General features: G+C 38.5%; 1 protein-coding gene across 2 annotated transcripts in view; it reads right to left on the bottom strand.

Annotated features, from left to right (window-relative positions):
* Positions 1–7,880, bottom strand: part of ACSS3 (acyl-CoA synthetase short chain family member 3) — a 118,453-nt gene extending 110,573 nt beyond the window's left edge. For both annotated transcript variants that reach the window (XM_065041551.1, XM_065041540.1), the window contains exon 1: positions 7,749–7,880. The gene's annotated coding sequence lies outside the window, so the exon portion shown is untranslated. The remainder of the gene's footprint in view (positions 1–7,748) is intronic.
* Positions 7,881–8,344: the final 464 nt, after the last annotated feature.

Raw genomic sequence — 8,344 nt, 5'->3', positions numbered from 1 at the left:
CAGATATTCAGAAGAGCCCAGTTATCCTGGATTTAGTATCATTTTATGCAGCATCTCAGCTTGCTCTATGTTACCATAGGGCTTAAGTCTTTGTTGAATAATTCAACACTATACTTTTCACTGTTGGAATTTTCATTTATGCTGCTATTAGGTTCTCATGTGACAGATAGCTATGGTCCTTGTAACTCTTCTTATCTGGGGAAGTAACTTTATTTTCTTACCCAGTGCTCATGCCAACCATGCATATCGTTTCCCTTGTCTCTCATTCTGCAAAGATATTTTTTCTGACATTTACCTCTTTGATTTCTTAATTTTAGAGAAGATTCTTGCCAGTGACTACTCAAATAATCTTCAGGTATATACATTCTCCAGCAGCTGTTTTTATTTAGCCATGCTTCTTGAACTTCAAGGAACAATCTATGAGAGACTTGTAAGATGTTTTTTTTCTGCTGATCCATAAAATCATATACTCATCTGAGTTTTAATACCTCCACTGGGCTATCCAAAGAGAAGATATCTTAGTAATTCTTGAACATGATTTTAAAAGGGTTGCAAGATTAACATGTAAACAAACAAGCAAAATAATATATGTATTGTGTACAAAGAAAGATTAACCTTTTCCAAAAGAAACCACAACATACAGCCTTGTGAGTGTTATACAATTCTAAGGAAGTAAGTAATTCTTTTCTTAAAAAAAAAAAAAAAATAAAGGGACTCTTTTCTTTGAGGACTGCTGTCAGTCATCTATGTAATTTAATAAGTGCCCAGGCAAATGGTCATGATATGCACTTAAATGTAACCATCCTCAAATGATGAATCAGAGTTTTGATAACCTCCTGCCATCTACAAACACTCAAGTTGACAGGTACCTTCAGAACTCTCAATTATGCTTTCCTGATTTTTATCACATTTAGATCTCCAAGATCACATCACATCCATGATGTATCAGTAAATACAGCAATGGGCAAAACTGGAATTTTATGTTTCAGATTACATCTGTCAATATTTTATGTTTAAATACAAATAGCATCAACTTCTCTGTGGTGAACTGATATTACTTATTACATCAGTTCTATATAAGAGAAATGTTTGTTGGAAGGAAAAATTTGGATAGATTCAAGAGAAAATTACTAGAAATTTGTTCATATTGATTTCAGGGCCATGCAAACATACATAGGACTCATCTTCTTATCAGAAAATTTGCTGTTATCAGAAGGTTTTCTTCAGATGTTTGCTACTTTTCTTCAATTATACTAATAAAATAACTTCAAAAACTACTCAGTTTTAATATTATAGAAAATGATCAGGCAGGATCTGAATGTTAAATAGAGGCAGCATACAGAGTTTTATATTACAAGTTCCTTTACTTTTAAAAATTAAATACTTCAGTAATGGAATAGTTCAACGAAGCATTCATCTGAGATACCCAAGATTAAAAATACCGCAATAATTAGTACAACTATTTGTTATGAGGAAATAATATAAATAGGACCAATAAGGAGAAGACATTTTGCTCTCTCATAACAAGAACTGAACTGTCAATCAGGACTTAGAGGGACCTACACTCTATGAATACAGAAAAAGTAAAGCTATAATGCCAAACTTCTGTTTCCAGAATTGACAATAAAAAGAAAAGCAGTAATATTGGTACTAAAAGTAATTCATACTAAAAGCTGAGGAAAACTTACCAGGTAGTAAAAATGAAATAGCTCAATACTAACAGATTATTAACTTTAGTATATATATATATATATATATACAAATGAAAAAAAAACAACTTTGAAAGTAAATTAGAATATTAGAATCAGTTCCAGTCTTTAGTACTTTGCAATTTGAGAGAGTTCATTAGCCTGCACAACCACAACAAAAGTACCATTGAACATCTAGTTTAAACCTCAATCATGATCCACCTTAGGCTAAGAAATAACACGCCAATACACTGTGCAAGAGATCCAGTTATATTATGACCCAGGCATTTTAGAATAGCTGTGATCTTTGTTATGAAAGACTTCTACTATCAGGGAAGAAGTTTACAAATGGCAGATTAAATGGGACTTAAAACCATGCAGGAATCAGGTACATACACATAATCCTGTAACATAAAAAGAGAGCTAGCCTTCTCACATTCTGAACTGGATTTTTTCACCTGTCTTTGTCTTAGTACCTAATCCAGTACATATTCTCAAAACACATGTGCAGAACAGGACCTGGGAAAGCAAGAGGTTGACCCCCACCCGATGCTGAGTAGCATATGATCTGCTTGTGGCTCTGTTCCCAGCCTCTGCGAGCAGATCTGCAGCCATGAAAGATAGGATTCCCTCTGCTTGCAGAGCACAGGCATCATGCTAAGCTACTGACACAGACCTCAGGTTTTGTGAGGCTTTGGTCTTGTCCTGGACTGTCTGGAGCCATGTTTTTGTTTGTTTAGTTGCAACAGCAATTATTGAACAATGAGAGGACTGCTATTCTTTTAGTTTTTGCTAAGATTTCATAGAATCATTTAGGTTGGAAAAGACCCTTAAGATCATGAAGTCTGACCGTTAACTTCACATTGCCAAGTCCACCTCTAAACCATGTCCCCAAGCACCAAGCACCATTTACATGTCTTTCAAATACCTTCAGGGATGATGACTCAACCACTTTACTGCGCAGCATGTTTCAGTGCTTGATAACCCTTTCAGTGAATATTTTTTTTCCTAATATCCAATGATATCTTTGGAGAGGAAGAGACCAAGGGAAGACCTCATTGCAGCCTGCAGTTTCCTCACAAGGGGAAAAGGAGTGGCAGGTGCTGATCTCTCTGGTGACCAATGACAGAATTTGAAGGAATGGCAGGAAAATGTGCTAGGGGAGATTTAAGTTGGACATTAGGAAAAGGTGCTTCCCCCAGAGGATGGCAGACCACTGGAACAGCTCCCCAAGGAGGCAGTCATGGCCCCAAGCCTGACAGTGTTCAAGAAGAGATTGACCAATAGCTTCAGACACACGGTGTGAACTGTGGGGTTGTCACATGCAGTAACAGGAGTTGGACTCGATGAACCTTGTGGGTCCCTTCCAACTCAGGACATTCTACAATTCTACAAAACCTCCCCTGGTGCAACAATTGTATGATAGCGCAATGAATATCTTCGTATATTTCTCATATCTTTCTGTAACTAATAGATTATAATAACAAATAGTTACTGTAGGGCGTGAACTACTTTTTATACTAAAATAATGTAGTATGAAGGAATACAAGTATGAGATGACAGCAGGCACTTCAAAAGTGTGAGCACAAGATGATACTGGAGACCCCAGGGCTATAAACATCTCACCAGCAGTCAGCTTCTGGTTATTGAAGGAATGCAGCTTTGGGTGCAAAACTAGTGTTAGGCCTAACAAAACTTATGCATATCCAGCATACATACCACAGCATGCACTGAAAACCCAGACGTAATGCCACATTGCAGATTAATGAAGAAAAAGCAAGGAGTAACATGTATTAGCCAGCACATGAAAAAGAGTCCAGGACTGAGGAGAAAGAAGCCATTAACATCTGCATCATACTCATCCTACAAAAAGTCTTGGGATGTTGATACCTTGCTGATTAGACTGATAAGACTTTGATTAGATTAAGAATAACTTCTTCTTGGTTTCGCCTGTGAAGTCCTCCTTTTTTTCCTGTAACAAGATTTTGAGTGAAAAAGGTTGGTGGGACTTCAAGCCCCTATTCTGTAACACAGATGCTACAGATTGGGAACAGATTGAAACAGTTTGAGATTGCAAAGAGGTGAATGGCACTGCCACATGTTAAAAGGAAGAAAAGTATAGCTGCCATATTCAAACTTACAGAAGTAACTTTTATTAGTTACATAAATATATTTTAAATAATTGTTTTAATATATATGCATGATTAAAGGGAGAATACACTGTTGTACAATGTGCCAAAGTAACAAATACCCTTTTCTTCAAGATCTGGAGAAGAGAAAAACATGAGTCCTAATAACAAGGTTCAAAACTAAGATATAAATGACGAAAGGGTTTGTAAGAAAGGGAGAGGTGATAATATAATTCATGCGATTTTGCTGACAGCTTCACAACCTGCTCTGCCTATCACCAAGAACAGCAGCAGTCACCCAGCAAGGAGAACTGATTGCACGCAGAGAAGGATAAGGACAAAGAATATGCTCCTTTGCTGGGACTCCTGGCTGAATATTTATGTTAATTTATCACTGCAGTTCACATACTTCAAGTGCAATGCATAATTTTTTCTGTGCTTTACTGAAAAATAAATGGCATTTTCTTTGTAGTTAGCTATACTGGACACAATAAAGTAAATTATAGCTAAATAATTGATGGTTTTGTTGGTTGTCTTTTCTAAGCCTGTGAGCGGCTAGTGAGAGCAGTGATTTAAATTTCTAATTATGATGAAACTCTCTTGCCTGTGGAAAACAGATCGGAGTATGAAAGAAAACACACCAATTCAGGTAGCTGCAGTCACAAGTCACACGTAAGATGACATCATCTAGTGCTAAAAGGCTACAAACACAACATACACTTTAAAGGTGCATATACCCAATCAGTCTGCTATGGCCTGAGACTGTGGTGTGTTGTTAATAAACACCACAAACATAATTAGAGAAAGCCCCACAAGCATTTCCTTGTTCTTTTTTTTTTGTTGTTGTTGTTGTTTTTGTTTGATTGTTTGTTTTTTCTTCTTCTCAGAGACTTCAAAAATTACTCACATGGTTTCAGAGTGAACCCTGAGTTCTGTCTTCACCACCAAAGCTCTCATCTATGCAGTTTCATAAGTCTTTCCTCAACTTTTCCCCAACTAGTCCCACATTTTTGGAACCTTGTCAGACTGCTGACAGGATGAAATACACAGCAGCTCTCAGAGACGTTCCTTGCTTCCCATAAGCTATGTGAAGACAGCAGTATAATCCATGTTTCTTGATACATCCCAAAGTCTGACAGACTCAAATGTTACAGCAGTTGTCTAAAGCTGAAGCTCCGCTGTGTTCAGAGAGAAGTAAAAGAAAAGGATTTAGTTCTGAAGAGTTTGCTTCCTTTGAAACATCCTCCACTACTGATGATCTCTCTTATTGTATTTTAAGTCTGACTGCACCCAAAAAATCCTTTTGGATTAATTCAATGTTTCTTGATCTGCAAACATCAGTCAGGAAAAGAAAAAAAAACAAGAAAAAAAAGAGTAATCAAAAGGCTGTAATCAAGTGTGGTCTATCATAGACACAGTGATGCAGACTCTCAAGATCATCAAGTCTCATTCCTGCAATCTAAGCAGAAAAAAGGCCCAAAGTCAGCAAAATTCATCTCGGCACAGCTGTCACATTCCTTCGCTAGCGATGTGCTGGAGCCCTCTGCAGCAAGGCTGTCCTTTAACTAGGCCATCATGGCACTCCCTTTAATCACTGAAAGACCAAGGACAGAACCTTACAGGAAGCCTGATGAGACTGAAGAGTCATGCTAGATCCAAATATTGCAGGAAAACAGAGTAGCCTGAATGTGACCTCTAGGACTATCACTGGCCAGTCCAAAGCAGAAAGCTGATGTTTACCATTTCTGAAATCTCTGTCCATCTGTTCTCTAAAGCTTTACAATATTTATATTCTGCACATGTCTAAGCAACAAGGCCAGCTTTGTAGCTGACTCATAATCCCACTCCCTGAAATTACTTCATTAGGTTAGGAAAGTAGTCTTAATAAAAATGGGGTTGGGAACCCTTCCTCTTTTAAATGGATGCATTTAACATCTGGAATATGCCCATCTTTGTTTATGCTGTTCTATATGACTGAAAACAAGACCTTAATTAATATCAGTAAATGCCTGCAGTGTCCTGACATTGTACTGGTAGAAATATTTAAGTTCCAGTTTTTGAGCTAATTGAAGCTTGGCTTAAACAGGCTCCACAACATTCATTTTGGTATGAACAAAACAATCATTTTTCTCTTTTTTAAATTCTCAGTGATGCAAAGCTAACACGCCTTCCAGTGCCAGCAACATTTTGTTTTGGAATTAGTAAAAAGTGAAGTAATGCCCTTAAAATGCCTAACAGCTGGTGATGGAAGCCTCATCCTGGACATGCTCAGCACCTGCAGTTCTTTGTCCTAGAGTACTGACCATCTCTGTATTAAAATATTTACCAACCCACTGATGGGCAAAACACATCTTTGCCTGATCTCTTGGGTTTCTTCAGTTCTTCCGTTTTGGTGAATGCCTTGTGAATCTAATCCATTACTAATAACATCAACCCTATACACTAACAAATGCAATTGATAAATTACGTCTCAGAGTACTTACTATGCCCAGCATAAAGGCTAACTGTTCTTCTTTGCTTGTCCATAAGGCTCTTTTGTTTAGCTAGCCTGTAAAATAATGCCTGTTGTGTATTCTTTAGCTGCACTCCATGTAATTTGTGTTTGCATGGGGGAGCAGGAGGAGTGGTTTTGAATAATTGTCCTGGTTTTGTTAAAAACAAGTTTCTCTTTTAGTGAATTTGCCTGTCAGCTAAAGCCTTCATATTAACTGCCTTTTCCTGGAGAACCAGATACATGTTTTGGTAAACCTAGCAATGGAATGCAAACTTATTGATAAGCATGGACAGACATCTCACCAGAGGGGCAACGAGAAACCGGTGACCAAGAAACTGACCAACTGTGTATAACATTCCATTCACATGAATACTTCATATAAAAGTGGGAGATCACGAGGATCTCGTGCCTTTCCCTTTTCCCTTCTGCTTATGGCTGACATTAGGAGAGGACCTTGCTAGTCGTCCCTGCGAACTGAGGCCTAGAGAGAGACTGAATCCAGCTCCAGTTAGCTGCAGAGTCCAGTCCAGGACTTCGGGTGCCAGCTCTGCAGCTGCTGAGACTTTCAAGATTGGTTTTGTATATTTTGTATATTTTCTCTATTCTTATTGGTAGCATTAGTAAAACATTGTTTATTTTTCCAACTCTCTTCTCTCTGTCCTTCTTTTCCTCCTGATCACCTGTCCTGAGTGGGAAGTGGGGAGAGGCAAAAGGGGGAAGTGGGGGGAGAGGAGGTTAACAATACATCTGCCAGGGTTTTATTGTCACCCCATAATCTAAACCCTCGACAATAATGCAAGTTCAAAAGCCCAAGAGTTCTCCACAGAAGCATTCCCTTACTCAGCTTTCCAGGGAATTAGCACAGCTCAATATCTTGCAGCACTGGATCCTAAAATATCCTTCATGCCTCGCTGCAATTCATTTGGTGCATATACAAGTACACAGAGACTCAGTTCCTGCATGTATCACTGAAAGTGGTTTTACACTTAATTTCTCACGGGTTGAATGCTATAGAAACACAGTTAAAAAGCATTTTCTGCACTTATTACTAACAAAGTCCTTTAACAGGCCAGTCTCACAGCACAACCTCCACTTAAATACTCTACTGAATACACTGTAGTAGATTTATGGATGTAAATAGCCTTTAGCTTTTATCACAAATACCGACACAGGCATAAAGAAACCGTAGCTTTGGGGCCTCTAGATACATCAACCATGGTATTTAACTGAACTGTGGGGAGCAAGCAATAATAACGTGACTACCAAAGAAACTGGGCGTGGGAGAGAATCAAACTTTCACAGTCTGTCTCCAGAGAAACAGTCTTACTGCATCAAGTCATCAGACCTGACAGAGCTAGCCAAGAGATATTTATTGTGACACAAAAACAGATTAAAAATTGACTTTTTTTATAACAAAGCATTTGTGTTTAAACTCACCTTTTGCTGCCAAACCTTTTGAATCATAGTCACTTTCCAAACTGCAAAATGTTTCAAAGTTTAAGACATATCTGTTTATCAAACCTTGTATCAAATGCCTGGATCAGCTGCAGACCATCCTACTTCTCAGCCCAGCAACATGGTTCAGCAGAAAGAAAAGAAGATAGCTAATGGCCCTCCTCCTTCCTGGTGGAAATGCCTTTTAAAGGGGAAGGCCAGCCAACACATGGTCCCAGGAAGTGAAAAGGTGTCATCTTGTAGAGCAAAGAGGCATTTTGGGTTCCTCAGCCAGGACCAGCTAGGGAGCCTCTGTGGTCTGTGACACAACAATTTAGCTTGCTTTATTACTCCTGCAGGCTCTCTCAAGTTTGTTTTTTTTTTCTCCTTTAATTTTAGGACATTCCTAATGAACACCAAAAGCAAAGGGTCCCACCACAGCTTAGCTCTGTCCCCCAGACCATATACTGACTACCGTGTTATGCTGTATCAAGCCATCTCTTTCAATACACAGAGACAAAGCAAAACAATTTTGGTGTCTCCAGCCCTTGGCCTTGCAACAGTATCGTTTTATAGCACTAGCAAAGCAACAGCCACAG

Source organism: Columba livia, chromosome 1 (assembly GCF_036013475.1).
Source record: "Columba livia isolate bColLiv1 breed racing homer chromosome 1, bColLiv1.pat.W.v2, whole genome shotgun sequence".
Taxonomy (NCBI): Eukaryota; Metazoa; Chordata; class Aves; order Columbiformes; family Columbidae; genus Columba; species Columba livia.
Note: the sequence above shows the minus strand (reverse complement) of the source record. Positions and strands in the feature narration are given on the sequence as shown.